This window comes from Balaenoptera acutorostrata, chromosome 13, assembly GCF_949987535.1.
Source record: "Balaenoptera acutorostrata chromosome 13, mBalAcu1.1, whole genome shotgun sequence".
Taxonomy (NCBI): Eukaryota; Metazoa; Chordata; class Mammalia; order Artiodactyla; family Balaenopteridae; genus Balaenoptera; species Balaenoptera acutorostrata.
Genome location: NC_080076.1, coordinates 10,611,971 through 10,628,363, shown reverse-complemented (window position 1 = coordinate 10,628,363; position 16,393 = coordinate 10,611,971). Strand labels below are relative to the sequence as shown.

At 30.7% G+C, this 16,393-nt stretch overlaps 1 protein-coding gene across 3 annotated transcripts in view; it reads right to left on the bottom strand.

Annotated features, from left to right (window-relative positions):
* CDH19 (cadherin 19) overlaps nucleotides 1-16,393 on the bottom strand; it is a 216,606-nt gene that overhangs the window by 77,949 nt on the left and 122,264 nt on the right. Inside the window, exons 1-2 of one of the 3 annotated variants that reach the window (XM_057525976.1) lie at nucleotides 14,784-14,879; nucleotides 6,116-6,167 (exon numbers count right to left, since the gene is read on the bottom strand). The exons of 1 other annotated variant lie outside the window; for it this stretch is intronic. The gene's annotated coding sequence lies outside the window, so the exon portion shown is untranslated. Of the gene's footprint in view, nucleotides 1-6,115; nucleotides 6,168-14,783; nucleotides 14,880-16,393 lie in introns of those variants that run through there. One more of the 3 variants, XM_007189933.2, reaches the window with a different exon arrangement.

The window sequence follows — 16,393 nt, the reverse complement described above, 5'->3', positions numbered from 1 at the left end:
ACACACACACTGAAACAATGTATATATTTTGTTATATTGTTGAAAACAATGTGTATATAATTTATTGTTTATGTTATATATAATGTTTATATGTAATTAAAGTGCTTATATGTAATTAAACATTTTATATATATAAATATACACACACAGAAACATATTAAAAACAATTGGAATTCCATCCAAAATGCAGTGATTACTTATTAGTCTACTTTGATAAGTATTTTTACTTAAGCACACTGAGTGTTATAAAACTTTTCAAATATTAACCTTTTATTATATTTTGTTATTTTAAATAGTTAAAAAATCATAGATATACCTGAATCTTCAAACCACATGTATCTTCCTCCCTTTCCATCAAAATGATAACTATTATCTTGAATATGAAGAGATTTATTTCTATAGATTAAAAAAAACTTACTCTATAGATGTTTACAAATAAAATATATTCAGCATTCAAAAATATGCATGAATAATATATTATGTAGAGCTTTGCTATTGAATATTTAATCAATGACTTAGACCTATCTATATTGATATATGTAATTTAATCAATGACTTAGACCTATCTATATTGATATATGTAGACCTAGTCCATTAATTTCAACTGATTTGGATTATATTGATATATGAAGAAATCTCAGTTATATATCCATTGCATACTGAGGGAGCTGTGAGTTGTTTTCTCTTCATTCATTTACCATCAGTGTTTAATAAAATGCTTTGTACCTGTTTCCTTGCATCCATGTTCGTGAATTTCTCCAGAAAAAAACACCAAGAAGTTAAACTTATGAATTATAAGGTCATTTTAAATTTTTATTCACCAGGTATTTTCAAATGCATTTCCCAATTATGTGTAGCTCTATTTCAGCTAGTAATGTCTAAGTGTTCTAGTTTGCCAATATCATTATTGATATGTAATTATAAATATCATGCAATTTTGTTAACACGTGAATTAGGAAGTTAAATGTTATGATTTTAAAATTTAATTTTTATATCCCTAATTAGTGAAACTAAACATTTTTTTCATAATTATCATTAAGTCCTTTTTTTCCCTCTGTGAATTACCTCATTTATTTATTTATTTATTTATTTATTTATTTATTTATTTATTTTTAAAATTTATTTTCATCTGTGTTGGGTCTTCGTTGCTGCACGTGGGCTTTCTCCAGTTGCGGCGAGCTGGGGTTACTCTTTGTTGTGGTGTGCGTGCTTCTCACTGCGGTGGCTTCTCTTGTTCTGGAGCATGGGCTCTAGGCACACGGGCTTCAGTAGTTGTGGCACGAGGGTTCAGTAGTTGTGGCTCGCGGGCTCTAGAGCGCAGGCTCAGTAGTTGTGGAGCAAGGGCTTAGTTGCTCCGCAGCATGTGGGATCTTCCCAGACCAGGCCTTGAGCCTGTGTCCCCTGCTTTGGCAGGTGGATTCTTAACCACTGCGCCAGCAGGGAAGTCCCGACCTCATTTATTTTTGCTAATTTTTAATTGCTTGTCTTTTTCTAACTGATTTTTAGGCATTATTTACAGAAGCTAAAAAAAATTTTTAAATTGCTGGTTAGGCACATACATTTAAAATTTCTTCCAGTTTAGGGATGTTTTTCACTTTCTTTATGGTGCCTTTTCTCATGCAGAAAATTTTAGAATTTTTAAAAGAGTCTAAATTATCAGGTTTTCATTTCTATGCTATTTTAAAGAAATCCATTCCTACTCAAACATTGTAAACATTTTCTACTCTATGCTTCTGAAAAAATTTCCTATTTTGTGTCTCACACTTAGTACTTTTCATTAATTCACATGGAAATTTTTATTTCTGTTTTATTTGAGTTAAGGAATCAACTTTACCTTTGATCATATAAATGGTAATTCTCAGAAGATTATTTTGGATAACCCATAATTTCCTAATAAATTTATAATGTCACATTTGTTATGGACTAAGTTAAAGGCTCTCTTTTCTGTGTAGACTAATGACACTGTTTTAAATATTATATTTATATGTATTACTATATTATATCTATCTAGATCTACTAGTACTAGTATTTTTTTCTTCAAATGGTTCTTTAGCATTTTGTATACATTTTAAAATTAGCTTCTAAAGTTATATGAAAAACTCTGAATATGTGGTTGAAATTTCCTTGATTTTATAGATTCATTAAGGAAAAGTTTGTCTCTGTTTTTACCATGTTGAATATTTTCTCCATTTTTAAGCATCTCATCATTTATTCAGGGTTTTAAAAATATTTCAATATGGTTTTTCTTTTATATTTTTCCATTACGACTTTGACCATTTATATGATAGTCATTCCTTAATACTTTAGAGTTTCTTTTGCCATTTAGATTACACTAATTTAACATTTAAACTTTTTTGACTGATGATATTTTTCTTCTTTTGAATCTAGCATAGTTTTTGAACTCTCCTATTAGTTTTAATTGTTCTTTTATTCTGTATGAGTAATAATAATTCTATTTCTTCCTTTCTAACCACACTTCCTCTGAGCACTAACCCAACTCCTGAATCATAACCTCCTAATGATTACCTTACTGATGGATTCAATTCAGCTTATTTGGTTCAAGAAGAATGAGTAGAATTATTATGAATGGACACTTGTATGTTCAGTCCTATAGATTTCCACTTCCAATTTCAATCCCAGAGCCTGTAACCACATGCTTAAATTGAGTGCAGGAGAGGAAAATTTAAAAAATTAGGGCCACACAGGATGCAATGGGCAGCAGACAAAGGCTCATCTATTTCAACAATGCCAAATAACAAATAATTTAAAAGTATGTAACATGCATGCGTACACACAGACACAAAATTCCAAAATTCTCACTTTTTTCCCCGTCTTCACATGGGAAAGCTGTTAGACCTTAAACATTAAGTTGCTATATATTGTCGAGTTTGTAATATATATCTTAGTAGGCTAAATAAGTTACTTTCCATTTCTACTTTTCAAAGAAATTTTGTTATGAATATGCATCTTTTTAAAATTGAGTTTATGAATTGAGATTACCACATGGTTTCTTTCTTTTAGTCTGATTTGATAATTCGCAGAATAAATAGATTCAGTAATATTGAGGCATTCTTGCATCGCTAATATATGCAAACAACTTTGTATATATATGTCTATATATACAATATATATAGAAAGCAATATGTAATGTAAATATGTATTATATAAAAATTATACATGACAATATGTTGTAGTGTAGGTAGTATAAATATTTTATATAGAATATACATTAAAATATATATAACATATAGGATATATAGCATATGATATTTTCCAGGTAATATCATATGCAAAATTATTCTACTATTTCTTCTCTAGACAGTCCTGGTTTGGTATTGGAATATCTTATCTATATAAATTGAGGAACTCTCGTGATTTGGATCACTATCTTAGGTTGTTTGAGAGTGGACTTGTTAATTGGTCCCAACCAGACACTCTCTTTACAATTCATTGGCTTTAATTGATTTTTCATTTTTATGACTAGAACTAATCAAAGTTGCATTATGCACACACACACACAAATTGTGTCTAAACAAATAGAACATTGTGTTTATTTCCAGGCTCCAGCTGTGTGTGTGTGTGTGTGTGTGTGTGTGTGTATGGAATTTATACAGGGTGAAAACTAAAGTGTAATTCATGCAGATAAACCACTGAAATATTGATTAGAAAATATAACATATATTCCAGGTTTCCTTTATTATCTAATCTTAATGAATTCACAGCTTTCAGATAGTATATAACTAACAAAGAATGATTTTCAATGCTAAGAAAAACTAAAAGACAAATTTAGAAAAGTAAAAATTTTAAACAACAATTGATGAATAAGGTACACTTTTGAAGATTTCATTAACCATGAAATAAATCATAGCAGTTTTACAAAACCATCAGTTAACATATATTTTGAGCCAAAAATTCCACAATCATCTTAGAATCATGCAAAGTTATTGTTTTAGGCATTTTTCACCTAAAACATTGTTTTGCATGATTATAAAACATTATCAGTTAATTATTTTCATCACATAAATAATATCTGTCGAATTGAACATATATATTACTATAAAGACAAGACAAAGGAAAAAAATATTTTTCTTCTTATGAACAATATATTCTACTCTCTGAAGAATTTGTTACAGTTATTTATTTTGTCCTCAATTTCCATTATAAAGATATTATTTTGGTTTTCACTTGTTGAAAATCTTTTTAGCCACTTCTTATTATAGTATTGTAAATAAAGACACAGTTGTACTCTATTTGACAATTTTTGCTGATGTTGTATTAGTAGCTCAATAAAGCCTAGTCAAATATATCCAAAAAGTGTTCCTTTCTCCAATTATCAATTGTTTTCAGTACATCTTCTTTACAACTACAATATCTATAAATTTATTCTACCATCAAAAGCAATACTTAGTAAGCACCACTGCTAAATGGTGTGGAAAATATGATTCTGTTATTGAAAAAGGCATAATATAAAAATGATTTTTTAAAGGCCCAAATCATAGTGAATGAAAAAAAAGTTTAAAGTCATATACCCTGTGTTTTGCTTGTGTGTGTGTGTCTGTGTGTGTATGTGTGTGTATAGAATCAATGCAAAATTTTAAAATTCATAAAATAGTATCACAGAATCATATAGTATCAGATTCAGAGGAACTGGGTGAAATATTAAAAGCATTTCAGCAAAAACACATTTTTGACAATAGTAGTAATAATTATTAGTTTAAACTCTGAACACATGACAATACTGTTATTATTTTATGTTGGAGCTGATTACATTTTTTCTACTTTAAAATTTTTACTATGCATGAAGAGAATCCCTTGATCCTTAAATGTATAAAGTAAACAGTAACTTGGTTAGTTCCATCCCTCTATTTGTGGGAAATGATTTACACATCTTATTCTACTCTGGATAAATTGTAGATTTTCCACTCCATAGCTTCTGATTCACCAGTTAGGTATTTTTAACAAGCACTATAGGTGATTCTAAGGCAAATAGTCTGAGGACACTACCATCATCATTATCATTATCATTATCATCACCATCATCATCATCATCATCATCTTGTCTAACAAGTATTGAGGGCTTACTCCATGATTATAACTATACAAAGAGTATGCCATTTTTAAATTAATTTGTCTTACAACAATTCTATGGTATATTTTCTTTTAATGTTGCTATTCTATAAATGCAGACAATGAACATAGGTAGGTTAACTAGCTTTGCTTAGCCATGTAATAATTGGTGGGATTGGCGTTAAATCCAGAGAGCTTGTTTCTTTCTGAGTGGGTACATTTAACCAATGTGGTTGCAGGATTCTGGAATATGGATGCTATTTTGGAAATGAAATATGTGTGCAGATATTGGCCAAGGTTTATTTTTAGAGCAGTGGTTTCTGAACTTTCATATTTTATACTCCTATCAGAAAAAAATGCTGAAGGTGGACTCCAATATTTGTTGTATATTTATATACTAATCATTTACTTCTACAACTTTTACCACTATATAGATATTTTATAAATCATATTGAAAATTGAAATGCAAGAGAATGAGATAAAACATCAATACAAAGAGAATTTCTTATATTTTCCCACAGCTCAGTTGATGGTCTTGTGTATGCCCTATGTTACATAAACACCCATTTGGAGACTGTTCTGCAAGGTAGAGGAGCACCACATGGCCATGTTGGATGTTCCAAATCCACAGCCCCCACTTTATCCTGCTTCCCTTCTCTTCAAGAGAATAATCTGCTCTAGTTCTCAGACTGACTTTTACCGTAAAGCCCTGATAATGTAGTATGAACTTTCTGGTTGCCAAATTATATCTAGAATGGATGGTTATTATAAATAATAAAGGTTCAGAATACATAATAGTAGATAAAGGTATGACATGAAGTAAAGAATTAAATCAAATAAACCATATAATATCCATCTGGTTCTTTTTCTTAATTATATTACTTATTTAAGTCTTCATTTAATATTAAATTAATGCTAACTATTAAGGAAAATCTGTATAAAATGTGAAGATTTGTACATATATAGATACAAGAGTTGCATGGTACTAATCAGGGTGCTTAAACACTCTCAGATTGAGTTTCTCCAATTGCAAAATGAGATAACATACCTGACTTCTAGGTATGTTGAGATAAGTCATTTAAAAATAACTGGAACTGCATCTGGAACATATTAAATGTGCAATAAAAGTAGTTATTATTATGCCATAAACATGGCATAATAGATTTCTTTGTAACCCTCTTTGTAACATCACAGACTTCTTTGTAACCCTCTAGTTAATCCATCCTTAGGGTGCATAAGAGAATCACTAGTAAGTCCCCATTACCACAGGAATAAAAAATCAAAGGAGTAACTGTCAACATTAATGTTGTTTAAATCATAGAGGAAAGAACTCCTTTCAAGACAGGGCAACAAAAAATAGGAAATATTTGCTGCAGACTGTATACAAATGATTTCACGTTTATACACCCAAAGCTAATGTATGCAGTTTCTATTATGTGAAAAGTCAGGTTTTGAAGTAGAAACGTACTATAAATAGTGACAAGACCTAAGACACTTTAGAGATAGAATCAGAAGGCTAAAACCATCACCTTGTAGTGCCATTGTCACATCTAAATATAGATTTAGAAAAGTTGATTCCATGAACTTGTAAACTGAAATCTATCTACTTGTCTATCAACTTTGTTTAATAAAGAAACATATATCCTCAAGTACAAAGCTGTAATGATAGTTGGGGATATCTAAATCAATCACCTGAGTCATTGCCAAAAAAAATCTAGTGAAGTCCAATTTAATGACTAGTTTTTTAAAAGGTGGAGGGTGGTTAAAAGATAAATTTGAGAAAATCTCTTAGGAAGTAGAATAACAATGCATAGATCTAGAAACTTAGATAGAAAAGATCAGGAAATTAGAGGGTTAATTCAAAAGGCACAGCATCCACAAGTAAATCTCAAAGAAAATGGAGGGGAAATACTATTACAGGATAAATGTCCATCTACTGTCTTCACGGTCTCTCATTCAGTCTACAGAAAAATGCAGTCTGGCTTTTTCCGCCAGTACTACTGTACAGTGCAACCAATCCATTGAGGTCAAAAGGGATCCCCTTTATTTCTTTCTATACATTTAATAAATACTTTTATTTATTTTTTTAAAATTAACTTCACAGTGGCATGGCACATTGTTGCCTGCACCATAACCACACATCCTTTTCAAAAATCTCCCTTTTTTGGTTTGCAAAACTCCATACATGTTTGTGGTTCTCTTTTGTCTGAGGAATCTCTATTTCATTTTACTGTCCTATTTCTTAAATTATGGAGTTCCATTCTTAAGGAATTTTTTGTCCATTCGATTCATGTTTATCTCCTGGCTTTACAACTTCAATTAATATTTATATCCTGAAGCATCACAAAGCAATCTCAATAGTCCATATATATCACTTTCCTGATCTACAAACCTATTTTCCAAGAGGCATTTCAATGTCCATGTCTCACACAGAAATAATTATCTTTTATCCCCCATTCCACATCATCACTATGTTGTTTCTTTCACTGAATGAAACCGGGTTCCACTCAAACTCTCAGGTGAATAAAAATTCCCCTTTAATGTTTTCTTCACTTTACCTCTCATATATATTCAGGCTTCATCTATGGTCAATTCTACCTCTTAAGTCTTTCAGAGATATGCACTCATCTCTTACAACCTCTAAATTCCTAATCCACAATTTCTTGTTATTAGTTGCTTCTCATACCAGCAAAATAAATTGGAATGATATTTTGAAATTAGAAAATATCTTTCAGGAGTGTTAAAGATTTCAGACCATTTAATCTACTAAACTCAGGCCTGAAACTCTATCCTACAGGAATAAACTGACATTTAGAAAATTCTGGTGCAATGCATTTGTTTATTGTGTAAAAAATTTGGAAACCTAATTGTTGAAGCTAGTTGAGTAAGTTTTGACATCTACACTCAGTCAAATGTTTAAAGAGGTTGGACAGAATTATGACAATGACAGTGCATAGTTTTGTAGTAGAAAAACTATATGCTATCAGGAAAGTAGAGTTTGATAGTGAGTTGTATTTAATTAGAAAAATCAGTATTAACAAATGAGCATGTAAAATAGATATCTTTCCTAAAGTGCCACTAAAAGAGATCATAACAATATCAGCAAAAATTTACCTATCACCAGCACTAATATGCACCCTAAGTGTCCAGATTTTATTTCTTATACCATTCATTAATTAAAAACAAAAACTGGTGCATCTTGATGAATAGCTCAAGAGAAGTTTTACAAGTGATTCTCAAGAATTCGAAAAGAGTGGATTGAAGAGTGACTAAAGGTCAAGAATTGAGTCCCAAGAGTAGATGTGTCTCTCAGAGTAGTTGCAAATAGAGGGAAAGCAGAGATATGTCTCTGCCCTAGGGGGCTTAGAGTTAATGAAGAATTTTTTAAGATAGAAATTACAGTGTTTGAGAGCCCATTTGTAGGACAATTAAATGAGCAATAATAAGCAAAGATGCTGCAAAGAAAAAAAATAAACCAAGCACCAAAGTAACCACTCAATAAATTCTGTTTTTTATTATTAAGAATGATAATACATAAGTAAATAATAATAATGTAATTACCACTGTTTCTCTATGCTTCGCTATGACTTTAGAGTTAAAAAATAAATTCAGGAACTTCAAATAATCTCTCAGAATATTCCATGTGTTAAGTTAATACTTACTCAAATCAACTTCAAAACTGAAAAAAAAAAGTTTATAAAGAGCTTACTATTACAATATTTACTCACAAAAAGTTGGATTAAAATTATAAGAAATTTTGGGTCCTAGTATGGAACGTACATTTCAAAGGACATGTTTTTAAAGGAAGTGAGAATATATCACTATTTTAGTACAAAATATTTTAAAACAAACACTCCTTCGAGGTAAGTAATAGATGTTTTAAAATATGTAAAACAGTAAATGTACCTCAAAGAGATGGGATGGGTTAAAAATACATAGACTTAAGGAAGGAAAATCATCATGAATATAGCTCATTTGAGACACAAAATTGAGTTAAAAAGTAAGATAGGATATCTTACTTAAATTTTTTATTCCTTTGTAATTGATACCAGGGAGGATAAAGATGCTTTCTTTTAGTGCTTAATGTAGAAGCATTCAGTATAACTTTATTTTTTTAAAGATTTTTTTTATGTGGATCATTTTTAAAGTCTTTATTGAATTTGTTACAATATTGCTTCTGTTTTGGTTTTTTGGCTGCAAGACATGTAGGATCTTAGCTCCCCAACCAGGGATTGAACCCACACCCCCTGCATTGGAAGGCACAGTCTTAACCACTGGACTGCCAGGGAAGTCCCTCATTCAGTATAATCTTAATGTAGAAGCTGAATGACTGAATTATTGAGGGAATAAATGTCTCTGTTTTTCCTAAAACTTTAAGTTATGTGGAATATGAGACACTCCAACTTGTCAACGGGTAGGGAGAATTCATATATTCTGTGGGAAGGGATGATGTTCTCATGTGAAATAACTCCTTACCTAATTTTTTAAAAAATCTGGCAACCCTTATAATTATTTTGTTTTGTAATATGTAGAAAGAAGCTAATTAATATCTTACTAAGATTTGTAATATTTAACTTATATACATATAGCCTTAAACATGTATTGCTTGTCCTTTTTTCCCTACAAAACAAAAGCTTAGTGGTATCATTATAATACAATGTCACATACCTCATGAAAATTATTCTTATGAGTTAAGAACTGTGTGTTTTAAATGTTGGTTTAAAAAATTCCTATGTATATATGTAATATACATATATGCACACGTGTATACACACACAATGACAGCACTGTTTCATACCTTTAAAACAATTTAAATTTGCAGCAACATGGATGGACTTGGAGGGCATTATGCTAAGTGAAATAAGTCAGGCAGAGAAAGACAATTACTGTATGATATCACTTATATGTGAAACCTAAAAAATATACACAACTAGTGAAATTAACAAAAAAGAAGCAGACTCACAGATATAGAGAACAAACTAGTAGTTACCACTGGGGAGAGGGAAGGGGGGAGGGAAAATATAGGGGCAGGAGATTAAGAGGTACAAACTGTTAAGCATAAAATAAGCTCTAAGAATATATTGTAGAACATGGAGAATATAGCCAATATTTTATAATAACTATAAATGGAGTATAACCTTCAAAAGTTGTGAATCGCTATATTGTACACCTGTAACTTATGTAATATTGCACAGAAACTATACTTTAATTTAAAAAATCAGTTTAAATTTCATATAAGTGACTTTATTAAATCTACACTCTAACATGGCACAGTATTTTAACAAATAATTTGTGTGGGCTTAAAATTATTGAATGAGTATATATGTAAATTTAAAATTTGACCATAGATAAATATATAGACACACATATGTGTGTATATGTATATATGTGTATGCATGTATAGAAACACATATGCTTATTTATTATTAACCAATAAATTTGGAGTCAAATTCTGATATGCCTATAGAATTGGCATAGTCAGTAGACATTGGTTAAGGACAGGAATAACCAAAGAGAAACCGATGTTTTAAAAAGCCCCAAGACAAAAGTCCAAATTAGAAGAAGGGGATTTACATCCAATTAAAAAATTACAGTGTGGCCCTTTTATTTTTCATCTAACACTTTGGGGAAAGAGTTATATTTTGCTTTACTAATTCAAGAGCAACTCCAAGAACTGTCAAGAAGTATTTGCTTAATGACAAAAAATACCATTAAAATTTCAAACAGAAGATTCATCCCTATCTTTTTCTTTTTATCTTTTTTAGTGTTCTAGTTATATTTTATATCTGTGTCTGAATTTGGTGGTATTATCTCTTTATCAGAGGAGGTCATACAAATACCATATGATATCACTTATATGTGGCATCTAAAATATGACACAAATGAACTTATCTACAAAACAGAAACAGACTCAAAGATATAGAGAGCAGACTTGTTGCCAAGGGGGAGGTTTGGTGGGGGAGGGATGGATTGGGAATTTGGGATTAGCAGATGCAAACTATTATATAGAGAATGGCTAAACAACAAGGTCCTACTGTATAGCACAGAGAACTATATTCAATATCCTGTGATAAACCATAAAGGAAAATAATATGAAAAAGAGTGAATCACTTTGCTGTACAGTAGAAATTAATGCAACATTGTAAATCAACTATACTTCAATAAAATAAATTTTTTTATGAAAGGAGGTCATAGATACTCCACTTGAGATTTTTAAAAATAAAAGATGGCAAACTCTCAAAAACAATTTAGCTTTAATCCAATTTAAAGGCAGAAAAATGGTGGCATTTTCCGTTCCCATAATTTATATATAATTTTCTCATTTCCACAGGAACGACATTTCTAAATTTTGCACTTAGAGAAAATTACCTAGCTTATTTTTAGCCATAACTAATGTGCCAAAATTACTCCCACTTTAATATATTATCCTGCTAATTTACAAAATTCATTTATCATGTAAGTTCTTAGAAGGAAGGAACAGATAAAATGTAAATGTACTGATATTGTATGTTGATAAGTCACTGTTCTATAATAACATTTCAAACTTGACTTCATATGCCAAAGCAGAGTCCCTGAAAAATTATGTTTTGCTTTAAGACATTTTTTGATGATTCTGAATGTCTTTTATTGAGTACTAATTAATGCGACAAATTTCTGACAAAAACATTTCTACTTTACTAATTCTAGAGGCGTTTTTAATGTGAGACAAGAATTGTCTTACTGAATCACATCAGAATATTCAAGAGGGCATGCAACATTTCAAAAAGAAATTGATTTGCTGTAAGTTGTGAAAAGGTGGGTTTTAGAGCATTTTAGCTGAATCCTTTTAATTGAGTGGTGGCAACAAAACTCTCTAGTGGTATAGGTCTTTAAAAAAAGGGTCAAACATGTTTCTGGTCACTATGGAAAAAGTAACTCATTCATTTCTCAAATTTGTGAGCTGTCACCAGCACGGCAAGAAAGAAAGGATTCATATGCTTTATTAAGTTCCCTATTTGTTTATGCTTCATCCTTCATCTGTTATGCCAAAGCAAAGATACAGGTATTCGAAGATCATGGTTATCAAAGAAAGTCATCATGACAACAAAATATAAAAGTTCCATTTTCCCATATTCATCAGCATTGTTCTCAAATATTAGGTCAGTAGCAATAAATCCCAATCTAAATAAAGGTATATGAAAAGATCAATATGTTCTTTTAAACTGTGCAATACATTTATTCCTATTGCATTAGTACTCAATAACATGTTAAATACTATACTATAACACTTTAAATATAACATAATATTTAAAGGGTACATGTTAAGAGCATGACTGGCAAAAAATTTACTACCAATTTATATTTAGTTACTGATTATTATTTATCAAATTATATGTACTACATTATGACATATTTCTGAAAGATGGGTCAGGTTTCTTAAGAATGCATGGGAGGAATTTGTGCACATCATTTTAAAACATCTTCAACTTATGATAATTTAATTGAATTCTTTTTTTAAATTTCCTGGAGATAAGTACCTTAGAAATATTTCAAAGGGGGAAACAAAATAAAACAAAAAATATACTTAGGGGGCTTCCCTGGTGGCGCAGTGGTTGAGAATCTGCCTGCTAATGCAGGGGACACGGGTTCGAGCCCTGGTCTGGGAAGATCCCACATGCCGCGGAGCAACTAGGCCCGTGAGCCACAACTACTGAACCTGCGCGTCTGGAGCCTGTGCTCCCAACAAGAGAGGCCGCAATAGTGAGAGGCCCGCGCACCGCGATGAAGAGTGGCCCCCACTTGCCACAACTAGAGGAAGCCCCTGCACAGAAACGAAGATCCAACACAGCTAAAAATAAAAAATAAATAAATAAATTAATTAAAGGGCTTTCCTTTAAAAAAATTTTTTTGAATAGGGAAATAAAATGAGAAAAAAAATACACATTCGTATCTCAAAAAAAAAAAACATACTTAGGTAATATATGCTTTAAGACTTCTACAAATTGTGTGAAAGCGTGTGTGTATTTAAGCATAAAAGGGCACAAGTAAAGAAAATACTAAAATTGAAACCATAGTCCTTCCCTGGAGGTCCGGTGGTTAAGACTCTGTGCTTCCACTGCAGGGGATATGGGTTCGATCCCTGGTGGGGGAACTAAGATCCCACATGCTATGCAGTGCAGCCAAAAAAAAAAAAATTGAAAACGTAGAAGGAAGATATAATTTACAGAATAATCTGATTCATTTCAGTCATTGTTAAACACTGTTTGGTAAAGTAGAAAACACATATAAAGAATAAGAGGTCAAATGATTTCTAGATTTCACAAACTGGCTATTTTAAAAGATTAAATAATTCTAGACTTCTAATTTTGTAACGTTTATTCCTTTTTGGAAATATTTTTACTGGTTACAAAATTTGGTAAACAGAAATGTTCAGATTATATTGAAATTTAAATATTTTCAAATTAAAAATTATAAGTATATATATTTGCACGCTAGTGATATTTAGACATTTAAAGTATTTAGAATTTGAAATAAACAACATTATATAAACGTATATTATTTTATTACATTACTTCATATTGCAAATACATCCAAAATATAAATATATATTAATATATAAATTTTTATATATTATATATTATAATTATATAAAGTTGCAAATATTTTAAATAAATAATGTTTTCTCTCCAGGTATATTAATTAAAAAATAGACTTATAGAGCTACACTATAAATTTATATAATCTAAAGAAAAATTTGCCATTCTATTTATGTATCTTTGTTGTTAACCTCTTCAGGTGTTATTTCATATGCTAGTTACTGATTTACTAAATCCCTTTGGCAAATTTGCCTTGAAATATTTTATTAAAATTAGTAACCCAATTAAAATTATTTGTAATGAATTAGAATTGAAACAATAATAAATGCCTTTCACAGTTTGCATTGCTTAATTTATAGTTTTGTGTATTTCATATTTGATGAATTAGCCTTCTTATTTCATGTAATAGATATAATAGATTACAAATTAATATGTGTACATGTAATAGATATAATAGATTACAAATTAATATGTGTTTGTATTCATAATATGCTCAATAGTTTACTTTTTTTAGTAGTGTTTTTGTAACATTCTTAATTACTTAAGCTTTTTCACTCTAAGAAATTTTGAAAGTCAATAGAAAGTTTGATAGCCAAAAAAACCCAGCAAAGAGGAAGAAAATAAAATAATTATATGTCAACTTTAATAATAGATTGTTCCTCAGAGAAACATATAGTTTTATTCAGATACGTGAAAAGCTCCATACTGAATGTCATTTACTAAGAAATAAATAATTTATTATTTTAAAAATATTTACTCTATAAATAAATATTTTTCTCATATCTTTAAGGTTGATAACTTTATTGCTCATAGCATCTGATAGTAGAGAGGTAAATACAAAAAAACTTAAGAAACAAAATCCTGGAGAAAGAAAAAGATGCAGTAATGCTACATTCCTCCCAAGAAACTTGTTTTACATTTTCTAGATATAAGCAACTTTTATTTTCCTCAATCTGAATTGTAGAAATGGCAAATTGATTTTTGTTTTAGAGAATGTTCAATGCACATGTCAAGTTTTAAAATTTTTAGAAATTTTTCCTTATGAAGTGCAAATTAGCAGAGTTTTTCAAGTACTTTTTGGCCCTATTTTCATTAAGTTAATTTATATAATCAATACATGCCTGATTATCACATTCTTACCTGTGTGTCTTCAAGTTCAATAAGCTCTGCAGAAACAAATTCAAAATTCACATGAAACACATGAGGAATAGTAGGAGAGTTTGTCCCAATTTTGTTTCACAGGCTTCTCATCAAACCTTATATGTGCCACATTGCTCTGAGTTACAGACGCTTGTGCTTTTAGTACCAAGACCCTCAGTATGTCACTGCTTACTGAATGCTATTTTGGGTTCTCTGAGTAGAGCCATGAACACTGAGCCTTTGTGCAAAATATCATAAGGGCACTCTGATGTCCGTTCATAGTCTGGGATTAAAATGCAGAGAGCTCCAGCAAGAAGCATGAGCTGATTTTTTTCGCCCTTTTTCCTAACAACAACCAAAAAGAAAATAAAGTACTTATTGGCTTGAGGTGATAAGGAGGGAATTCAACTTATGTAAGAGAATTCTGCAAGTGGAAAGGACATGCCCTCTACTTGGGGATTAGCTGATGAAACAAATGATCAATTTAAAACGGGCACAGAAGTTACTACAAAGAGAAAAGCTTTTTAACTGTGAGTCTATGCCTTCTGGCTCCTCCTTGATTCAGTCTTTCTATTCAGGAATAAAGTAAAATACAGAAAGAGAGGGCAATGTCTAAATTATAATCCTCTTCTTTTCCTTGGTTTATGCATTACCTAAATATAGTTATTGTATTAAATTTATAATTAGAATTTTTTATAGTTATTGTTATTTATTATGAAATACATAATATTATACTCCATACTGTTTACTCAAGCTGTTTTTAGTTAAAAATCATCTTTTAACCAAATCAGAGAGAGGTTAAAAACATGTGAACAGTGCCTAACACTATGATTGATGTATATAAAATTTAATATTTTTATGGTTTACATATGCAATTATTGTGAGGAGACAGCTTCAAATTTCAGAAATATACTTGAGACCTGCAATATCAGGAGTATATACATGTTCATTGTATTTTTTATCATAACAGTGGAAGGAAAGTAGGAAAAAGATTACAACCAATGTTAGTGAGAACTAAATAGATTACGTGACGTCTGATTCATGCCTACTCCATTTTTCAATTCATAAAAACCAAATTTCATTTGTTACCATTTGCTAAATAAATAGATGTTAGATACCTCTGTACCATGCGGCAAAACCAAACAAGAATAAGTTAAATAAGTTTTTCCCCACGAGCTATTTTTTTAATTTTAACTGTGGTAAGAACACTTAACATGAGAGTTACCCTCTTGACAAATTGTAAAGTGCATAGTACAGTCTTGTAAACTAGCAGCACAACATTGTACAGCAGATTTCTAGAACTTTCTCATCTTGTGTAACGGAAACTTCATACCCTTTGAACAACGGCTCCCCATTCCCACCTGCCCCCAGGCCCCATCAACTGCCATTCTACCCTCTGCTTCTGAGTTTGACAAATTAAGACACCTCATATAGGTGGACTCATGCAATATATCCTTCTGTGAATGCCTCATTTCACTTGCATGATGTCCTCTAGATTCATCCATGGTCTAGTGTTTGGGTAAGAACATAACATTTTATGGGGTATTGTTTTCTGCCTTGATACAGTATCCAGATCCACTCTGAACTGCAATTACACTTTTTCAACCTGA